Source organism: Gossypium arboreum, chromosome 12 (assembly GCF_025698485.1).
Source record: "Gossypium arboreum isolate Shixiya-1 chromosome 12, ASM2569848v2, whole genome shotgun sequence".
Classification (NCBI taxonomy): Eukaryota; Viridiplantae; Streptophyta; class Magnoliopsida; order Malvales; family Malvaceae; genus Gossypium; species Gossypium arboreum.
The window spans coordinates 43,439,331-43,462,699 of record NC_069081.1 but is presented as its reverse complement, the minus strand read 5'-3'; the positions used below and the strand labels follow the sequence as shown (position 1 = coordinate 43,462,699).

The 23,369-nt window shown below is 36.6% G+C and overlaps 1 long non-coding RNA gene and 1 other non-coding gene across 2 annotated transcripts; one reads left to right on the top strand and one right to left on the bottom strand.

Moving 5' to 3' along the window:
* The first annotated feature begins 17 nt into the window (after positions 1–17).
* On the top strand, positions 18–11,430 carry LOC128285333 (uncharacterized). The gene is made up of 3 exons (XR_008275838.1): positions 18–82; positions 5,771–5,859; positions 11,359–11,430. It is a non-coding gene; the product is annotated as an uncharacterized LOC128285333 (long non-coding RNA).
* Positions 11,431–19,638: 8,208 nt separating this feature from the next.
* Positions 19,639–19,744, bottom strand: LOC128286222 (small nucleolar RNA R71). Its single transcript, XR_008276766.1, has one exon. It is a non-coding gene; the product is annotated as a small nucleolar RNA R71 (small nucleolar RNA).
* Positions 19,745–23,369: the final 3,625 nt, after the last annotated feature.

Here is a 23,369-nt window from a genome sequence, read left to right as displayed (position 1 = left end):
TGGAATAGTTGAGTTTGAGTGACAGGTGGTGGTTATCGTAGGTGATTGATTATGGAAACGTTTCAACTTCAACCCGTAACAGGTGTGTACTAACCCTCGTAATAGCTTAGATTAATATTTTCTGAAAAGCCGAAAGCTTCATATTTTAGTGATTCGGAATTAATATTTAGATCTATTTTCTACGACGTTTAAGTTGGATTCACAACGGATATGGGGTAGGAAGGTATTTGGAACGTTCTTCAATGAGTAGATCTCTTGGTAAGTATTCAACCTTCTTTCCATTTGTATCTTGTGGTTTAAGAAAAGTGAAAACCCTCTCGTCGACTAAGGCTAAAAGGGTTTTGGTGTTATTTGGTTTGTTGGTGCTAGTGAGGATTAAAGGCTACCGATCGAGGAGTGTGTGAAAAGCTTGGATCATCGGAGTGACTAAATCTAGTCATCAACTTCGCAAAGGTATGAACCCAAGGCCATTGTGGATGGTGGCGAATGTGTAAGTGATGATAATAGGTAGTTTTCGATTTGGTTTAATATTAACATGGTCTAATCTATAAGTGGTTGATTATAGGAGAAATCGCATAGGATATCTCGTCAAGGAATATCGCAAATCGTGTGTAACGAACCCTTTCATAACTTAAAGCGATAAAATGTCGAAAAGCGAAATGCCAAAATTCGGCATTTCGAGGACTTGTGAGCGTTTAACGCTCACTAGTTAGTTAGAATCGATGAGACGGTGATCGAGAACGATGGAAACGGTAAGAATGTGATTTTTGGCGTTCTTGGTAAGTTGGGCCTCGAGGGGCCGAAGTGGGGCCGAAGTGGGGCCCATTGGGCTTTCGGCCCATTTGGGTAAAATTGGTAGAAAATGAAAATCTGTTAAATTGCATGATAAGACCGTTAAAACCGTTATGGAATATAGGCTAAGTGGGCCTAGACGACGAATTGGCTAAGTAGGGCCCATTAGGGTTTTAGGCCCAATAACTCGATTTCGCTAAAATGGGCCGTAATCACTGTTTGCACCCATGGATTGTTAGTAATCGTTAATGAACATGGAAACCCTAATTTTGGTAAAATTATGAGATTACCCTTATAATATGAAAATGACTGTTTGCCCCTATGTAAAATGACCATTATACCCCTAGGGTTTATGTATGATTTTAATACATAGGATTTTGATAAATATGGTATGTATGATATGCACATGAAATGTATGCTATGCACATGATATGTATGATATGCACATGAGGTAATCATAAATGCATTGGGTTGGGTTTTATATGGATGGAGGAAGTGAAAAAGGGCTTATGCCCTGCTTATCAAAAGGGCTTATGCCCTGTTATCAAAAGGGCTTATGCCCCGATTATAAAAGGGCTTATGCCCTGATTATTGAAAGGGCTTTTGCCCGATTATTAAAAGAGGCTAGGCCTCCATTATATGATAAAGCAATCTGCCGCCAAGGGAGAGTTTGGCGGGTGGGTCGAGTTAATCCCACATGGTGTGTTGGTTGGTACGGTGGAGAGTAGCGGATGGTGGGTTGAGTAGTCTCCCAAATGGGTTGCATTCTTTCATTGAAATTATATGTGACATTGAAATAGGCCTAAGGGCCATACCGTTTCTGATAAAGGCTTCGCCCAAGAATATGAAATATGAAAATGCTTGACCCAAGATATGAAATATGAAATATGAAAAGGGCTTGACCCGATGCATGATTGAGATTGGATTTGGGCTTAGACCCAACAGCCGTTATTGTTTTGGGCTCGAAAGGGCTTGTTGCACACTGAGTTTCCAAACTCACCCCTTTCCTTAACCTTGCAGTGAACCTTAATATGGTGACTTGGGCGGAGAGGATTCAGAGTGGCCACGGTGATTGTCTTTGGACTTTTAAATAAGTGTTGGTTTTCATTTAATTTCCTTTAATTATTATTTATTTTTGGGTTGTAATAAGGCCAATTTTAACTTTCCTTTTATTTCTTTTCGGAATTATTTTAATTTTAATAACTTTAAAATTGGTTAATAATTATTCAAATGGGCTAGACTTAGGACGTGTTTTCAAAATGATACTTGTTTTCAAAATATCTCAACACCACGATTAATCGATTTATCAAAGACGTCCACTTAAACAAATTTAAACTCGATATAACAAAGTGTGGCTATGGTTGTGGGCATGTCTAGGATTGGATCCAATTAAAGAGCTTGGTACTTAAGCGACCTTCATGGCTCACCTCCTCTGTCTCGGATACCTACCGGTGCCCACTTCCATACACTTTGTTAACTCAATAAAATGTATGGTTTTAAAACACTAAAACGGGCGTGGGTTTTCAACTCCAATGTGGCACGTCGATTCGGCCATAACGTCTGGGCCGGGTTTGGGGTGTTACATTTAGTGGTATCGAGCTAAGTTGCAACAACTCGGTACGTGGATCGGTCCAAAATTTTTAAAAATTTTGGCCTAAGAAGGTATTTTTGGAAATGGTTTTGAAAAGTTCATTTTAAAGATGTTTTATGAGTATATATGTTAAAATGGTCCAAGTTTTTTGTTTTAAATCAAGAGTTTCAAAATAAAGGGTGTTTTCAAATCAAAGTTTTAAATTTCTATTTTCGGTGATCAAAATATGGTTTTCGAGTTTTAAATGGATTGAGAAAGAAGTGGCACACTGAATCCCGGCACCAAGTCTGTAAGTATTTCTGTTCCTCATATTACACTGTATTAAGATATTACTGTAGATAGAACTGAGACCATATCATGACATTATGACTAGGGCAACCCTAAAAACTCTAGAATACCGAGACTGTAGCTAGGCTATGATTCTGTGAAAATAGAAACTTTAAAATACTATCTCTGCATAAGACATATGAATAAATAGTAAAATTTTTGAGATCTTTGTAGTTAATTGATATGTGTACTGGTAATGTAGAGTATTGATATGGATTCTGAGGGTAAGCAAAGTCTACCAACTTCGGGTTGCGGTAACTCGGAGCTTGGTGCTTTGGCACCGGCCGAGTTAGTAAGGAAAGTGGTAGTGGAAGTATTGGATACCAAAATTAAAGAAATTAGGGAAACGCTTCAAGTAGGGTGCATGGAGTGTAAGAAAAGGAAGGATTCTAGTTCTCAAAAACCAAGCCTCGCTTACGTGAAACATGTTAAGGCACGACCAAACTATCCAATCAGCAAAGACGCAATGGACGTCATCTAGGTGAATGCCATAGGAAGACAGGAGCATGTCTTAGATGTGGGTCCAAGGAGCATCGAGCTCGGGATCGCCAAGTTTATTTTATTTAAATATGTGTTACGAATTGTATGCGTTCTTGATAAATGTTTCTTTACTTTGGTAATTAGATGTTCTGGGTCGTACTAAGAATTATTTTTAATTAGAGTGGGTAGCGGAAGCATAGAGGTTTGACTTGAGTAATACGATTCGTTGATAGTTGGAAATTTCGAGGACGAAATTTCTTTAAGAGGAGTAGAATTGTAACACCCCGAATTTGGGCCTAGAAGTATTGGGCCTTGAGTGTGGGTCCGTAAGGAGGTGATATATAGGTATTTAATTGTGTAATGAAATGACACAATTAAATGTCCGCTTTGGTGGTTAATGGCCCTGAGAAGTGTTAGAGAAATCTTGGGTTCAAACTTGGGCTTTAGCAAAAAATTTTGGTATTAAGTGAAAAAAAAACCTGGATGCTTGGATGAGGGTTTTGAAATTATTGTGTTAAATAAATGACACAAAAAGCCTTGTGGCTTAGTGGCAAGTAGCGTGTGGAGCATTTAAGGGAGGCATAGGTTCGAATCCCATGGCAAGCAAAGAGCATTTATTTTGCTAACAGGCGGCAAGAGTTGGTGTTGAATTTAAACTCTAATGTTGGAGGATCCCACATCGGAAGCTAACATAAGAGTGGTTGTGAAGTGGCTTTAAATAGAGGAACCATGAAGAGAGTAAATGTACCTTTCTTGGTGATCCCTTCATTTGTATGGCGTGCTCGTTTGGGTTGGGTGTCGGCTAAGAGTGCTCGAGTGTGGATTAACTCCAGTCTTCTATCGTGTGTATTTCTTACTACTCTAGTGTAGGATGGCTAGTTCGGTCATGATGGTAGAAAGGGGTCATGTGGGCCTAATGGGCCTACAAGCCCAATTGGATAAGTTATTTGATTGTGTAGTAAATATTGGGCTAGGCTAGGTGAATCTCATATTTGTGGCTAGATTTGGGCTAAAAGGGCCACACGAGTGCAGGGCCCATTTGGTAGAGAATAGGCTTTAGGCCCATTCGTATTGTTATCCCTGTTTAGAATACTTTAGTTTACTAAAATTACCGAAATACCCTTAGTTTGTAAAAATATTTGAAATACCCTCGATTTGTAAATTTACCAAAATACCTTCGACTTGTAAAATTACTAAAGTACCCCGATTTACGTAATTACTGCTTTTACCCTAATTTACATAATTCTTGTTTTACCCTCGATTTACATAATTATCGTTTTACCCTCGACTTATAGAATTACCGCTTTACCCCTAATTTACATAATTACCGCTTTACCCTCGATTTACATAATTATCGTTTTACCCTCGACTTACGTAATTCTTGTTTTACCCTTAATTTACATAATTACCGCTTTTACCCTAATTTACATAATTATCGTTTTACCCTCGACTTACGTAATTACTGCTTTACCCCTAATTTACATAATTACCGCTTTTACCCTCGATTTACATAATTATCGTTTTACCCTCGACTTACGTAATTACCGCTTTTACCCCTAATTTACATAATTACCGCTTTTACCCTCGATTTACATAATTATCGCTTTACCCTCGACTTACGTAATTCTTGTTTTACCCTAATTTACATAATTATCGTTTTACCCTAATTTACATAATTATCGTTTTACCCTCGACTTACGTAATTACTGCTTTACCCCTAATTTACATAATTACCGCTTTTACCCTCGATTTACATAATTATCGTTTTACCCTCGACTTACGTAATTACCGCTTTTACCCTAATTTACATAATTACCGTTTTACCTCGATTTACATAATTATCGTTTTACCTCGACTTACGTAATTCTTGTTTTACCCTAATTTACATAATTACCGTTTTACCCCTAATTTACATAATTATCGTTTTACCCTCGACTTACAGAATTATCATTTTACCCTCGATTTACTGAATTACTGTTTTACCCTTGATTTATAGAATTACTATTTTACCCTTGATTTATAGAATTACTGTTTTACCCTTGATTTACAGAATTACTGTTTTACCCTCGATTTACAAAATTACTAAAATACCCTTGGTTTGTGAAATTGCCGAAAAACCCTCAATTTGTAAAATTACCAAAATACCCCTAATTTACAAAGTTACAGAAATACCCTTGACTTTCTAAAAATTATAGAAATACCATTGGTTTACAAAATTACTGAAATACCCTTAGTTTGTAGATTTACCAAAACACCCTTGTAGGATGAAATGACTAAAATATCCCTATTAGGTAAAAAGACCGTAAAGCCCTCAGAGGGTAAAGTGACCGTAATATACCTGTATGGTAAAATGACGAATATGCCCTTATGTTCCGTATGACTGATGTGCTTAGGATTTACATATATTGATATTGGAATAGTTGAGTTTGAGTGATAGGTGGTGGTTATCGTAGGTGATTGATTATGGAAACGTTTCAACTTCAACCCGTAATGTGTGTACTAACCTCGTAATAGCTTAGATTAATATTTCTTTGAAAAGTCAAAGCTTCATATTTTAGTGATTCGGGAATTAATATTTAGATCTATTTTCTACGCACGTTTAAGTTGGATTCACAACGGATATGGGGTAGGAAGGTATTTGGAACGTTCTTCAATGAGTAGATCTCTTGGTAAGTATTTGAACCTTCTTTCCATTTGTATCTTGTGGTTTAAGAAAAGCTGAAAACCCCTCTGTCGACTAAGGCTAAAAGGGTTTTTGGTGTTATTTGGTTTGTTGGTGCTAGTGTGGATTAAAGGCTACCGATCGAGGAGTGTGTGAAAAGCTTGGATCATCGAGTGACTAAATCTAGTCATCAACTTCGCAAAGGTATGAACCCAAGGGCCATTGTGGATGGTGGTAGAATGTGTAAGTGATGATAATAGGTAGTTTTCGATTTGGTTTAATATTAACATGGTCTAATCTATAAGTGGTTGATTATAGGAGAAATCGAATAGGATATCTCGTCAAGGAATATCGCAAATCAGGTGTGTAACGAACCCTTTTATAACTTAAAGCGATAAAATCTTTGAAAAGTCAAATGCCAAATTCGGCATTTCGAGGACTTATGAGCAAGCGAATGCTCACTAGTTAGTTAGAATCGATGAGACGGTGATCGAGAACAATGGAAACGGTAAGAATGTGATTTTTGGCGTTCTTGGTAAGTTGGGCCTCGAGGGGCCGAAGTGGGGCCCATTGGGCTTTCGGGCCCATTTGGGTAAAATTGGTAGAAAACGGAAATCTGTTAAATTGCATGATAAGACTGTTAAAATCGTTATGGAATATAGGCTAAGTGGGCCTAGACGACAGAATTGGCTAAGTAGGGCCCATTAGGGGTTTTAGGCCCAATAACTCGATTTCGCTAGAAATGGGCCAGAATCACTGTTTGCACCCATGGATTGTTAGTAATCGTTAATGAACATGGAAACCCTAATTTTGGTAAAATTACGAGATTACCCTTATAATATGAAAATGACCGTTTTGCCCCTAGGTAAAATGACCATTATACCCCTAGGGTTTATGTATGATTTTAATACATGGGATTTTGATAAATATGGTATGTATGATATGCACATGAAATGTATGCTATGCACATGATATGTATGATATGCACATGAGGTAATCATAAATGCATTGGGTTGGGTTTTATATGGATGGAGGAAGTGAAAAGGGCTTATGCCCTGATTATCAAAAGGGCTTATGCCCGCTTATCAAAAGGGCTTATGCCCCAGTTATAAAAGGGCTTATGCCCCAGTTATTGAAAGGGCTTTTGCCCCAGTTATTAAAAGAGGCTAGGCCTCCAGTTATATGATAAAGCAGCTATGCTGCCAGTGGAGAGTTTGGCGGGGTGGGTCGAGTTAATCCCCACATGGTGTGTTGGTTGGTACGGGTGGAGAGTAGCGGATGGTGGGTTGAGTAGTCTCCCCAAATGGGTTGCATTCTTTCATTGAAATTATATGTGACATTGAAATGGGCCTAAGGGCCATACCGTTTACAGTAAAGGCTTCGGCCCAGTAATATGAAATATGAAAATGCTTCGGCCCAGTATTATGAAATATGAAATATGAAAAGGGCTACTACCCAAAGGCATGATTGAGATTGGATTTGGGCTTAGACCCAACAGCCGTTATTGTTTTGGGCTCGAAAGGGCTTGTTGCACACCGAGTTTCCAAACTCACCCCTTTCCTTAACCTTGCGGTGAACCTTAATATGGGGACTTGGGGAGAGGATTCAGAGTGGCCACGGTGATTGTCTTTGGACTTTTAAATAAGTGTTGGTTTTCATTTAATTTCCTTTAATTATTATTTATTTTTGGGTTGTAATAAGGCCAATTTTAACTTTCCTTTTATTTCTTTTCGGAATTATTTTAATTTTAATAACTTTAAAATTGGTTAATAATTATTCAAATGGGCTAGACTTAGGACGTGTTTTCAAAATGATACTTGTTTTCAAAATATCTCAACACCACGATTAATCGATTTATCAAAGACGTCCACTTAAACAAATTTAAACTCGATATAACAAAGTGTGGCTATGGTTGTGGGCATGTCTAGGATTGGATCCAATTAAAGAGCTTGGTACTTAGCACCTTCATGGCTCACCTCCTCTCTCGGATACCTACCGGTGCCCAAATTCCATACACTTTGTTAACTCAATAAAATGTATGGTTTTAAAACACTAAAACGGAACGTGGGTTTTCAACTCCAATGTGGCACGTCAGATTCGGCCATAACGTCTGGGCCGGGTTTGGGGTGTTACATTTAGTGGTATCAGAGCTAAGTTGCAACAACTCGGCTGTGGATCGGGTCCAAAATTTTTAAAAATTTTGGCCTAAGAAGGGTATTTTTGGAAATGGTTTTTGAAAAGTTCATTTTAAAGATGTTTTGCGGAGTATATATGTTAAAATGGTCCAAGTTTTTTTGTTTTAAATCAAGAGTTTCAAAATAAAGGGTGTTTTCAAATCAAAGTTTTTAAATTTCTATTTTCGGTGATCAAAAATATGGTTTTCGAGTTTTAAATGGATTGAGAAAGAAGTGGCGCACTGAATCCCCGGCACCAAGTCTGTAAGTATTTCTGTTCCTCATATTACACTGTATTAAGATATTACTGTAGATAGAACTGAGACCATATCATGACATTATGACTAGGGCAACCCTAAAAACTCTAGAATACCGAGACTGTAGCTAGGCTATGATTCTGTGAAAATAGAAACTTTAAAATACTATCTCTGCATAAGACATATGAATAAATAGTAAAATTTTTGAGATCTTTGTAGTTAATTGATATGTGTACTGGTAATGTAGAGTATTGATATGGATTCTGAGGGTAAGCAAAGTCTACCAACTTCGGGTTGCGGTAACTCGGAGCTTGGTGCTGAGGCACTGGCCGAGTTAGTAAGGAAAGTGGTAGTGGAAGTATTGGATACCAAAATTAAAGAAATTAGGGAAACGCTTCAAGTAGGGTGCATGGAGTGTAAGAAAAAGGAAGGATTCTAGTTCTCAAAAAACCAAGCCTCGTTCTGTGAAACATGTTAAGGCACGACCAAACTATCCAATCTGCAAAGACTGCAATGGACGTCATCTAGGTGAATGCCATAGGAAGACAGGAGCATGTCTTAGATGTGGGTCCAAGGAGCATCGAGCTCGGGATCGCCAAGTTTATTTTATTTAAATATGTGTTACGAATTGTATGCGTTCTTGATAAATGTTTCTTTACTTTGGTAATTAGATGTTCTAGGTCGTACTAAGAATTATTTTTAATTAGAGTGGGTAGCGGAAGCATAGAGGTTTGACTTGAGTAATACGATTCGTTGATAGTTGGAAATTTCGAGGACGAAATTTCTTTAAGAGGAGTAGAATTGTAACACCCCGAATTTGGGCCTAGAAGTATTGGGCCTTGAGTGTGGGTCTGTAAGGAGGTGATATATAGGTATTTAATTGTGTAATGAAATGACACAATTAAATGTCCGCTTTGGTGGTTAATGGCCCTGAGAAGTGTTAGAGAAATCTTGGGTTCAAACTTGGGCTTTAGCAAAAAAATTTTGGTATTAAGTGAAAAAAAAACCTGGATGCTTGGATGAGGGTTTTGAAATTATTGTGTTAAATAAATGACACAAAAAGCCTTGTGGCTTAGTGGCAAGTAGCGTGTGGAGCATTTAAGGGGAGGCATAGGTTCGAATCCCATGGCAAGCAAAGAGCATTTATTTTGCTAACAGGGGCCGGCAAGAGTTGGTGTTGAATTTAAACTCTAATGTTGGAGGGATCCCACATCGGGAAGCTAACATAAGAGTGGTTGTGAAGCTGGCTTTAAATAGAGGGAACCATGAAGAGAGTAAATGTACCTTTCTTGGCTGATCCCTTTCGCTGTATGGCGTGCTCGTTTGGGTTGGGTGTCGGCTAAGAGTGCTCGGAGTGTGGATTAACTCCAGTCTTCTATCAGGTGTGTATTTCTTACTACTCTAGCTGTAGGATGGCTAGTTCGGGTCGCGATGGGCCGAAAGGGGTCATGTGGGCCTAATGGGCCTACAAGCCCAATTGGATAAGTTATTTGATTGTGTAGTAAATATTGGGCTAGGCTAGGTGAATCTCATATTTGTGGCTAGATTTGGGCTAAAAGGGCCACACGAGCGTGTGGGCCCATTTGGGCCGAGAATAGGCTTTAGGCCCATTCGTATTGTTATCCCTGTTTAGAATACTTTAGTTTACTAAAATTACCGAAATACCCTTAGTTTGTAAAAATACTGAAATACCCTCGATTTGTAAATTTACCAAAATACCTTCGACTTGTAAAATTACTAAAGTACCCCCGATTTACAGAATTACCGTTTTACCCCTAATTTACATAATTACTGTTTTACCCCTGATTTACATAATTATCGTTTTACCCTCGACTTATAGAATTACCGCTTTACCCTAATTTACATAATTACCGCTTTTACCCTCGATTTACATAATTATCGTTTTACCTCGACTTACGTAATTCTTGTTTTACCCTTAATTTACATAATTATCGCTTTTACCCTAATTTACATAATTATCGCTTTTACCTCGACTTACGTAATTACCGCTTTTACCCTAATTTACATAATTACCGCTTTTACCTCGATTTACATAATTATCGCTTTTACCCTCGACTTACAAATTACCGTTTTACCCCTAATTTACATAATTACCGCTTTTACCTCGATTTACATAATTATCGCTTTTACCCTCGACTTACGTAATTCTTGTTTTACCCTAATTTACATAATTACCGCTTTTACCCTAATTTACATAATTATCGCTTTTACCTCGACTTACGTAATTATCATTTTACCTCGATTTCTTGAATTCTTGTTTTACCCTTGATTTATAGAATTACTATTTTACCCTTGATTTATAGAATTACTGTTTTACCCTTGATTTACGTAATTCTTGCTTTTACCTCGATTTACAAAATTACTAAAATACCCTTGGTTTGTGAAATTGCCGAAAAACCCTCAATTTGTAAAATTACCAAAATACCCCTAATTTACAAAGTTACGAAATACCCTTGACTTTCTAAAATTATAGAAATACCATTGGTTTACAAAATTACCAAATACCCTTAGTTTGTAGATTTACCAAAACACCCTTGTAGGATGAAATGACTAAAATATCCCTATTAGGTAAAAAGACCGTAAAGCCCTGTAGGGTAAAGTGACCGTAATACCTCGTATGGTAAAATGACGAATATGCCCTTATGTTCAGTATGACCGATGTGCTTAGGATTTACATATATTGATATTGGAATAGTTGAGTTTGAGTGATGTGGTGGTTATCGTGGTGATTGATTATGGAAACGTTTCAACTTCAACCCGTAATGTGTGTACTAACCTCGTAATAGCTTAGATTAATATTTGTTTGAAAAGTCAAAGCTTCATATTTTAGTGATTCGGAATTAATATTTAGATCTATTTTCACGCACGCTTTAAGTTGGATTCACAACGGATATGGGGTAGGAAGGTATTTGGAACGTTCTTCAATGAGTAGATCTCTTGGTAAGTATTCGAACCTTCTTTCCATTTGTATCTTGTGGTTTAAGAAAAGCTGAAAACCCCTCTGTCGACTAAGGCTAAAAGGGTTTTTGGTGTTATTTGGTTTGTTGGTGCTAGTGTGGATTAAAGGCTACCGATCGAGGAGTGTGTGAAAAGCTTGGATCATCAGAGTGACTAAATCTAGTCATCAACTTCGGCAAAGGTATGAACCCAAGGGCCATTGTGGATGGTGGCCGAATGTGTAAGTGATGATAATAGGTAGTTTTCGATTTGGTTTAATATTAACATGGTCTAATCTATAAGTGGTTGATTATAGGAGAAATCGAATAGGATATCTCGTCAAGGAATATCGCAAATCAGGTGTGTAACGAACCCTTTTATAACTTAAAGCGATAAAATGCTGAAAAGCCGAAATGCCGAAATTCTGGCATTTCGAGGACTTGTGAGCAAGCGAATGCTCACTAGTTAGTTAGAATCGATGAGACGGTGATCGAGAACAATGGAAACGGTAAGAATGTGATTTTTGGCGTTCTTGGTAAGTTGGGCCTCGAGGGGCCGAAGTGGGGCCCATTGGGCTTTCGGGCCCATTTGGGTAAAATTGGTAGAAAACGAAATCATTAAATTGCATGATAAGACCGTTAAAACCGTTATGGAATATAGGCTAAGTGGGCCTAGACGACAGAATTGGCTAAGTAGGGCCCATTAGGGGTTTTAGGCCCAATAACTCGATTTCGCTAGAAATGGGCCAGAATCACTGTTTGCACCCATGGATTGTTAGTAATCGTTAATGAACATGGAAACCCTAATTTTGGTAAAATTACGAGATTACCCTTATAATATGAAAATGACCGTTTGCCCCTAGGTAAAATGACCATTATACCCCTAGGGTTTATGTATGATTTTAATACATGGGATTTTGATAAATATGGTATGTATGATATGCACATGAAATGTATGCTATGCACATGATATGTATGATATGCACATGAGGTAATCATAAATGCATTGGGTTGGGTTTTATATGGATGGAGGAAGTGAAAAGGGCTTATGCCCTGCTTATCAAAAGGGCTTATGCCCCGCTTATCAAAAGGGCTTATGCCCCGCTTATAAAAGGGCTTATGCCCCGCTTATTGAAAGGGCTTTTGCCCCATTATTAAAAGAGGCTAGGCCTCGGTTATATGATAAAGCACTATGCTGCCAAAGGGAGAGTTTGGCGGGTGGGTCGAGTTAATCCCCACATGGTGTGTTGGTTGGTACGGGTGGAGAGTAGCGGATGGTGGGTTGAGTAGTCTCCCAAATGGGTTGCATTCTTTCATTGAAATTATATGTGACATTGAAATGGGCCTAAGGGCCATACCGCTTACTGAAAGGCTTCGCCCAAGAATATGAAATATGAAAATGCTTGACCCAAGATATGAAATATGAAATATGAAAAGGGCTACTACCCGAAGGCATGATTGAGATTGGATTTGGGCTTAGACCCAACAGCCGTTATTGTTTTGGGCTCGAAAGGGGCTTGTTGCACATCGAGTTTCCAAACTCACCCCTTTCCTTAACCTTGCAGTGAACCTTAATATGGGGACTTGGTAGGAGAGGATTCAGAGTGGCCACGGTGATTGTCTTTGGACTTTTAAATAAGTGTTGGTTTTCATTTAATTTCCTTTAATTATTATTTATTTTGGGTTGTAATAAGCCCAATTTTAACTTTCCTTTTATTTCTTTTCAAATTATTTTAATTTTAATAACTTTAAAATTGGTTATTAATTATTCAAATGGGCTAGACTTAGGACGTGTTTTCAAAATGATACTTGTTTTCAAAATATCTCAAGACCACGATTAATCGATTTATCAAAGACGTCCACTTAAACAAATTTAAACTCGATATAACAAAGTGTGGCTATGGTTGTGGGCATGTCTAGGATTGGATCCAATTAAAGAGCTTGGTACTTAAGCAGCCTTCATGGCTCACCTCCTCTGTCTCGGATACCTACCTGGTGCCCAGCTTCCATACACTTTGTTAACTCAATAAAATGTATGGTTTTAAAACACTAAAACGGAACGTGGGTTTTCAACTCCAATGTGGCACGTCAGATTCGGCCATAACGTCTGGGCCGGGTTTGGGGTGTTACACAGGTAATGTCAGAACGATTTTCGCCAGTGGTGGTAATGGAATGGAAATGAGAATGAGATTACTATAGATTTCATATCAGGATTATTCCTATCTTTGAAAGAGAAAGATGTTATGTAACTTGTTGTTGAGAAATGGATGAATCTGCAAATCATGTATGTATGTACTATATTTCTATTCATCAGACTTATAGAATTAAGTATCTTTGAAATTGTTGAATTTCTTAAAATGCTAGTTTTTGTTAATCGGATTGAGATCCGGGATTTATATCGTGAATTATTGAAAAAAATAAAATAAAGCTAAATGAAGCTCTAAATTTTAATGGCGACTAGAGGTTGAATTAGTAAACTATCGGGCTATATAAAATGATAGAGAAATTAAGGCCATGATGATGGGGCTGGCTGCGCCATTTGGAACCCGAAAGGATTCAAGTATGATGTGTATATATATTTCTATGACGGTATGGGTTCGACCCTTATATACATGAATTTTCTTATAGAAGTTGAGATTCGGTTAATGTGTCGTATAACACAGAATTGTTCATGACTGTAGTATGAGAAATTAAAGAGCTAAGTATTAAGCATAGCCTGAGTAATAGTTCTTCAGCAATGATTATGAGATAGGGGAGCTTATGTGATAACTAAACCACTTTTTTGGTAAGATTTTCTGGGATGAAAATCCCTAAAGGGGGGAAGAATTGTAACAGTCTGATTTTGGGTCTAGTCAGAACAGTGGTTTCGAAACCACTATTCCAAGGCCAGAGAAATTTTTTTTAATGTTAATTTATGTGTTGTAGCAGGATTATATGAGTGCATGAAAATTTTGGTGAAATAATTTTAGCAATTTCATGCTTAATTGCGAAAAAGGACTAAATCGCATAAAGGGAAAAAGTTTTGTTTTACTAGCTAAAAATGTTAAATAGCTAAAGAACCAAAATTTGGGGTGTTTAAAGTGCAAATAGACCCTAAATAGGGTGCTTGGCTGGCCATAGAGAGAAAGAGTTTGAAAAGTCAAAGTATGTGGGTATTAGGTAGCTTATTTGGCATTAAAATAAAACAAAAAGAAAAAAATATGTCATCTTTTCATCTTTCTTCCTTCTCCCACCGAAAATACTAGCAAAATAGGGGTTTTGAAAGCTCAAAATTTCAGCAATTTCCATCCCTTGCAAGTAAGTGATTTTGATGATCATTTTTGTTGATTTTTGTGTTTTTGGGACCCTTGTAGCATGAGCTAACTAATGGGGAGATTATTTTGCAAAATGGTTGAAAGTCTAGGGTTTTTCCATGTGAATATTTATGTTGTTTGCTGAATTTTTAAGGAAGAAAATGAGTCATGGTTGTGTACTGAACAACTTTTGTGAAAGGATTTTCATGAAAACACCTAAATTGGACCATTTTGTAAAGATGGAAAAATGAGTGATAAGTATGAGTAATAATGAGAATTGTGGGATGCTCCTAGTATAAAAAGAATTCGGCTAGGCTTGGGTACTGAGGAAATTCGATAAAAATCAATTTACGAGCCTAGGGGGTAAAATCGTAAATTTGTGAAAGTCTAGGGGCAAATGGTCATTTTGCCAAAGTATTAATTATGAAATGTATTGGTTAATATGATGATTAAAATAGTGAATTTTATCATTAGAGATCAAGAAAATTGGCATTCGAGCTTAAATCAGAAAGCTCGAGGTTATGGAATAAAATGGAATAATTGGCCGAAATTTTCCTTTGAGGTAAGTTCCTGTGATAATAATAATGCAATGTTATAATTGAATATTAAATGCTTTATTGTTATTATTATATAAATTGTATGATTGATTATATGGATATTTTTTATGAAGATTCGACAAGTAAGTACATAAGCAAATAATGTGATGTTGTAGCATATTTTAATGCTTTGATAATACATACATATAAATGTTTTATTGCAATCATGAAAGTATGAAATGTATGATGGAAGAGTAAATAACATTATGAGCAAGTCCATCGACATTGAGTTAAACAAGAAACCCCGTTTGAACCTCAGGAATAGTATAGGATATACGGGATATGTCATGAGAAATAATGTGGTCTGAACTCATGGGTTGTGTCTGAGTTCATGAGAGAAGTGATATATGTAATGTGGGTCCGAGTGCTAACTATGTGATCAAGCCCGTGAGTGACTCACTGAGCGAGCATATCATGTTAATGCTTTGGGGTCCGGGTGCTGACTTTGTGTACAGACCCATTAATAGTTCAAATACGAGCATTACATAATATGTGGTTGCTTTAGCTACATATGTCACGCGCTATGAGTCGGTTCTAGCTGCATATATGGCACTATGTGCAAGTTTTCGTGTATCCATTAGTGTTTCTAGTGTTCAATGGGTAATACAAGGAAGGATTTGATGATGGTCCCAATGAGGTATGCCATTAGTGATAACGAACTTTAGTTATGTTACGAATGAGTACAGGTATGTACGAAAACTCAATTGAATATGAAATCCACGAATGGTAAGTCCATGAGTGTTGTGAAATGATGTTATGTTAGTTTGGTGGACTAAGATATATGTTTATAAATGCATAGGTTTCTAATTTAAAGGAAATGAAGGTGTGATGAACTTAGTCATCATCATTTTTGTACTAAAATTGTTTTGGACAGTAGCTGTAGTCCAATTTTGAAAATTCACAAAACATTATGAACATTGAATTTGAGGCTGAATAAAATATGAATTTAAAGCTTATTGAGTATAGTTTCAGATAGAAGAAACAGTGTAAGAAAATGAATATTAGATTATGAGATATTTAAATTATTGTGAGATAGAGTCAGAATGGTTTCAAAATCCCCTATTATGATTTGAGAAACTCATTTAAAATTGTAAAAAAAATATTTATGGGCTATAATTTATATGCTTAAAATCCTTAGTGAGTATATTTTCAAGAGAAATAGATGAAAACATCATCTGATATCGTATTATGAGATAATTAATTTTTAGTGAAAAGGGGTCGGAATTGTCAGACAGCAAAAAAGGGGTAACTTTAAAGGATCAACTATACTTATTGGATAGACTAAAAATTCTGAATATTTTATTGTAAGATGATGTGTGAGTCTAATTTCAAGGAAACTTAGAGAATCTTAAGTTGGAGTTCTGTATCTCTAGATATAAATAAATTAGCAACTATGACTCGAGAAAAATAGCACGACCAGAAAATAAGCAAAAGTGTAATTATAGTCATTTTACCTTGATAAGCATGTTGGCATATTGCTTATTATTTTCATATGGACTTACTAAGTGTAAAGCTTACTCCCTTCCTTTTTATTTCTTTAGTGTTGTTAGGTCGGTGGGGTAGGAGAGCGTCAGAGGTAGCAACACACTATCAAGCTAATACCGTTGGGGTATTGATAAACCCTAGGTGTATTTGAGTGAGTGGCATGTATAGAGACTTATTTATTATGATGTGTATTCTTCTGATTTGGTCAAAATGTTGGCTTAAATTGATTCGCTGTGTTTAGCCATGAGACGTGGTTTACAAGGGTGATGGCTTGTAAGCCTATTTATACAAGCTATGTATTGATGCCTTGTGATGTGGTCATGTGATTATATTTGTTTGATATGAATGGTTAGTGTTACAGTATGTATGCTGGATGAATGTCTGATGACCAAACGAATTGGTCATAATCAAAGAATAAAAGTGTGATATGGCAATAAGTCAATAATGCTGGAAAACAAAATTGGTGTGGAATGACTTAGGCAGGCATGCCATTTGTGAATGTGAAATAATGTCATAAAGGGCATAAATGTGTAAGTGATAATAAAAATGACATGTTCAATTGATTGTAAATTTGTGTGTTTAGACTTGGTATAAAATGAGTAAGCAAAACACATGTATGATGACATATGAATGTTACAATTGAGTCTTAATGGAGGATGTTTAATCAATTATTTGATGCTACATAATGTGTGTCTATAATATATTTAAGTATGTGAGGTACTAATGGTAACAAAAAGGCTTGGACAATAGCCTAAGTGCTAGCCACATGGGCAGAGACACGACCATATGTCTCAAACGTGTAGAGGACACGGCCTAGCACACGAGCGTGTGGCTTGGCCGTGTAGTTCATTTCGTTTTGCTGACGTCATAAACAAAGAGTTACACAGCCTGAGGACACGGGCATGTCCCTATGTCCACACGGGCGTGCGACCCTGTTTCATGAAACTTTTTCTAAGTTTTCCTAAAACTTTCAAAAGTTCTCGGTTTAGTCTCAAACCGCCTTTAATGCATGTTTAGAGCCTCGGTAGCTCGTGTAAGGGACATTATGCATGTGATTGAATGTTTTTGATAAACTGTAATTCATACATATTTTTATCCCATGTTTAGCACATTTTATGGACGATTTTTCCTTAAAATTGGTTAATTTGATGCTCCTAATGCCTCAATTTCATGTTTTATACTTAGGTGAGCATACGAGAGTGAAAGGAATGAAAAACGAGCGAAGAAAATGGGCCAACGTACGAAATCAACACGGCTTGGACCTCCTCACACGGGCAGACCACATGACCGTGTCAATTTGGTAGAATCGAAGCACGACTCACACGGGTGGACCACACGTCTGTGCCTATTTAACAGGCTTGACCACGGCCTTAAGCAATCGCACACGGGCATGTTCTTGCCAAGCCCAAGTTTAGTCTAATTCAAAAAAGGCCAATTTTGAGGGTTCTTAGGCATTCTAAAGCCTATAAATACACCCTAGAGGAGGAGGAAAATGGGATACACAGAAAAGGAAGCAGGTAACTGCTCAAGGAAAGCCGATTGATCCATCTCAGAAGCTGGATTCATCATCAAGACTAAAGATCTCTCCTCAATTGCCCTTCAGGAGTTTTGGATTTTATTTTATGTTTTGTATTCATTATTCTTCTGAGATGTTTACCTTTTTAGTTATGAACTAAAACCCTAAATACCTAAGGGGAATGAAACTTAAGACAGACCTTGTTATTATTATCTGAATTGTATGATAAATATTTGACTTGTTCTTAATTATGTGTTCTTAATTCTTATTTTGATATTCCAGGATATTGATTCAAGTAAGCTCTTATTCAGAGGAGGAATAGGCCCTGTCTAAGAGTACATTTGTCATAATTAAGCAGAGTTGGTTGCGTGCTTAGAGATAGGGTGACAAAATTTTGCCGGATTAGGGTGAAACCTAATAAGGGGATCCATAGATCGAGTTAATGCAACCCTAGGGAGTTAATTAGAAAGAGATTTCAATTATTCAACCTAGGGGTAGACATTGTTAGTCTTGAGAGAGATAATAATATAACTTAGGGATTTCTACGGATCAAGTCAAATAAATAAATCGTCCGATTCAGAGTCAAATAACAAGTGAAGTCTAGGTGGATTTTTCCTTAGGTATTGTCTCAATCAATCAAGTTTTCCAAAAGTAATTCCCCATTTCTATTTTCTGTGAATTCTTAGTTTAGTTAATTAGTTAGTTAAAACAAACCCTATTATTCTTAGGCTAGATAATAAAAAGACAGTCATTATTAGTACTTTTAGTTCCTTTGGGTTCGACAATCCGGTCTTGCTAAAGCTATACTACTATTCGATAGGTACACTTGCCTTCATCGTGATAATAGTTTGTTTCAAGAATGATTCATTATAAATATTTAAAACCTGTCACGAATATCACGTATCAAGTTTTAGGAACACTCGATTTTTATTACTTTAGCCATTTACTTTTACTGCGATTTAAATTTTATTCTAATTTTTATTACTAATTTTTCTTTTTCCCTTTTTCTGGTAGGTTCTTATAGTTTATGACTAGAAGAAACCCGTCAGGGCAATTACTTTTTGATAATGAGATCGATCTCACAATTTACAAAAACCTAATAGAAATAAGGCGAAGCTTAAGATACATAAAGAACGAGCAAGAGGACGATATTCAAACCACAACCAAGGAGATGGCTGAAAACCAAGAAAATCTGCTACCTACTGCAATTACTGTTCATCAAAATCCTGCTCCATGCACTATGTATGATTATGCTAAACCTAATTTAACAAGAACTGAGTCAAGTATACTTAGACCTGCTATTGCTACAAATAATTTCCTAGAATTTTACGATACCTTCAAAATTAATGGCATTTCTTATGACGCCATTCACCTTTGGTTGTTTCCCTTTTCGTTAAGAAATAAGGCTAACCAATTGTTGAACTCGTTTCCACGAGGGTCAATCACTACTTGGGAACAAATGACCGAAAAATTTTTATTAAAATATTTTCCACCGGCTAAAACAGCAAAATTACATAATGATATCTCTTCTTTTGTGCAGATGGATTTAGAAACACTCTACGATGCATGGGAGAGATATAATGACCTTTTGCGAAGATGCCCTCACCATGGGTTATCGATTTGGCTACAGGTTCAAACGTTCCATAATGGCCTGAATCCTTCGACTCGGTAGATGATTGATGCAGCTACTGGAGGAACTATCATTAATAAGATACCTGAGGCAGGTTACAAATTTATTGAGGAGATTTCACTGACTAACTATCAATGGCAAGTCATGAGGACAAAGCCAACGAAAACAGCCGGCATTTATAACGTCGATTCAGTCACCATGCTCTCTAATTAGGTAGAACTCTTGAATAAGAAAATTGATGGTTTTCTTAGTTGTTCACAGGTTCACCCAGTAATACAGTGCAAAGCAAATAGAGGTGGATCGAGCAATTCAGAATACCCACCTTATGGCCACAACATGGAGAATGAGTAGTTAAATTATATGGGTAATAATCCTTGATCTCAAAACAATCCTTATAGCAATACTTACAGTGCAAGTTTGAGGAATCACCCAAATTTTGCATGGGGAGGCCAAGGAAATCAGAAACCACCACCCCCTCTAGGCTTTCAGCAACCACCATACCAGCAGGAGAAAAAGCCGAACCTTGAAGAGATGCTAACCAAATTCATTTCGGTGTCAGAGACTCATTTTCAGAATATCGAGACGACACTCAAAAATTAACAAGCATCTATCCAAGGGCTCGAAACTCAAATTGGACAACTGGCTAAGATGATTTCAGAAATAGCACCAGGAAATCTACCTAGTAATACTGAACCTAATCCAAAAGCACATGTGAAAGCAGTTACACTGAGGAGTGGGAAAGTGTTACCTGAATCAGAAAAGAAGTCACAACAAGAAGCTGATAGAAGCAAAAGAGAAGAGGTAAAACCCAAAAGCAATGACAATCCGATGCCGAAGGAATATAAACCACCAATTCCATACCCAGAAAAGTTAAAGAAAGACCGTATGGATTCACAATTTGGTAAATTCCTTGAACTTTTTAAACAACTACATATTAACTTACCTTTTGTTGAAGCTATATCGCAGATGCCTACATACGCAAAATTTTTAATAGAGCTCCTCACAAACAAAAGGAAGTTTGAAGACCTATCTACAGTGGAACTTAATGAGAAATGTTCAACTATACTTCAAAAAAAATTGCCAACCAAACTAAAAGATCCAGGAAGTTTTACTATACCCTGCTTAATTGGCAGTTTTAACGTTCATAAGGCACTAGCTGATTTAGGTGCTAGCATTAATTTGATGCCATATAAAATTTTTAAACAATGACCGCATTATTTCCCGATAGTTTTTAAATATTTATAATTAATCATTCTTGAAACTAACTATTATTGCGATGTAGGCAAGTGTACCTATCGAACAGTAGTATAGTTTTAGCAAGACCGGATTGTCGAACCCAAAGGAACTAAAAGTACTAGTAATGACTGCCTTTATATTACCTAATCTAACAATAAGGGGGTTTTGTTTTAACTAACTAATTAACTAATCTAAGAATTCACAGTGAATGGAATTGGGGAATTGCTTTTGCGAAAATCAATTAAATTAAGACAATACCTAAGGAAAAATCCACCTAGACTGTACTCGTTATTCTGGCTCTGAATCGGACAATTTATTCATTTAACTTGTTCCGTGGAGATCCCTAGGTTATGTTATTATCCCTATTAAAGACTAACAACGTCTAATCCTTAGATTGAATAATTGAGACTTTTCCCTAATTATTACCCTAGGGTTGCATTAACTCGATCTATGGATCCCCTTATTAGGTTTCACCCTAATCCGGTAAAATCTTGTCACCCTATGTCTAGGCGCACAAACAACTCCGCTTAATTATGACAAAAGTACTCTTAGACAGGGTCTATTCCTCCTCTAAATAAGAGCTTATCTTGAATCAGTATCCTGGGATATCAAAACAAGAATTAAGAACATATAATTAAGAATAAGTTAAATATTTATCATACAATTCAAAAAATAATAACAAGATTCATCTTAGGTTTCATTCCCTTGGGTATTTATGGATTTTAGTTCATAACTAAATAAGAAAACATCTCAGAATAATAAAGAATACAAAACATAAAGAAAACCCAAAACTCCTGAAGAGGAAATTGAGGAGAGATCTTCAGTCTTGATGATGGATCCCGCTTTTGAGATGGATCAATTGGCTTCCTTGGAGTAATTTCTTACTCCCTCCCTGTGTGTCCCTCTTTCTTCCTCCTCTAGGGTGTATTTATAGGCTTTGGAATGCCTAAGAGCCCTCAATATTAGCCTTTTCCGAATTGGACTCAACTTAGGCTCGGCAGGGACATGCCCGTGTGACATGCCCTTGTGATACGCCCGTGTGAATCGTGCTTCGAATCTGCCAAATTGACACGGTTGTGTGGTCTGCCCGTGTAAGGAAGTCCAGGTCGTGTTGACTTCGTACTTTGGGCCATTTTCTCCATTTTTGGCCTGTTTCTCGTTCATTTTGCTCTCCTATGCTCTCCTAAGTATAAAACATGAAATTAAAGCATTAGGAGCATTGAATTCACCAATTCTAAGGGAAAATAATCCATAAATGCTTTAAACATGGGGTAAAAATATGTGTAAATTACAGTTTATCAAATACCCCCACACTTAAGCATTTGCTTGTCAAGCAAAATTCTCAACTCATAATCAAAATAAATTCTTCTCAAGTTATAATTTCTATCGATAATATCTCAAAATAATCCATAGGTAATCATACATTGAGAATTCAACTAAAAGAACATCACAATTTCAATCATTCCAAGTTGAGCATTTTATTCCGCAAACATAGGTGTCTTCCCTCGTCTAGGTAATTACCTTGTATTCAAAATGTCACAGAGTTTTACATCCTCACTACAGATTCACTCAAATCACTCGAGGTGTTTAAGGACAATAAATGAAGCACTTAATAGTCAATAATGAAAAGTCATTACTATAGGCTTGCAAGAAAATCAAATCTCTACCATTATAATTTGAGATGATACATCAATCAAAAGGTCTTTAGAGGGTTGTAATGAGGCTTGGTTAGGGGGTGTGGTTACAAGTTGTAAGAAAGGGTTAGAATCGAGATTGACTTGAAAAATTTGCCTAACTAGAAAAATAGCTAGTCATCAATTGCGTACAATAGAGCTTTTTCTCAGAATATGGAATTTAACTTCTTTAGGTCAGAAGATTACAAGTATTAAGATGTATACACATTTTTTTTTCTTTTAAGAACAAGTTAAGTAACATAGACTAACTATTAAGAACAAGACATAGCTAAGCGATTTATTCAACTCAAATCTCGACAAAAATAGGGATCAAATTAATTTAGGGGATTTCAACAATGATGGGTTAAGGGTTAATATTAAGGGTAATACAAGAAATGGCTTGTTAGCTCAACGGGGTTTACTAAGGGTTAATCATGGAGGTAGGCTTTTCATGGCATGAGTGGATTAATCCTAAGTGCCTTTCTCATTTTGACATATCAAATCAAATGGTGTGCTTCTAGAATAACAGTTCAATACTAATGTACTCAAAGAACTAATAAAAGTGAGCATGAAAGAATTAATAGATGCTCAAAAGGCTCAAGAATCTCACAAAAATTATGGCTTTTTGATGTTTAAAACTTGTAAATTCTGATCAAAGTAATACCTAAACTTTGGGGAAACAACCTAAAATTTTAAATTC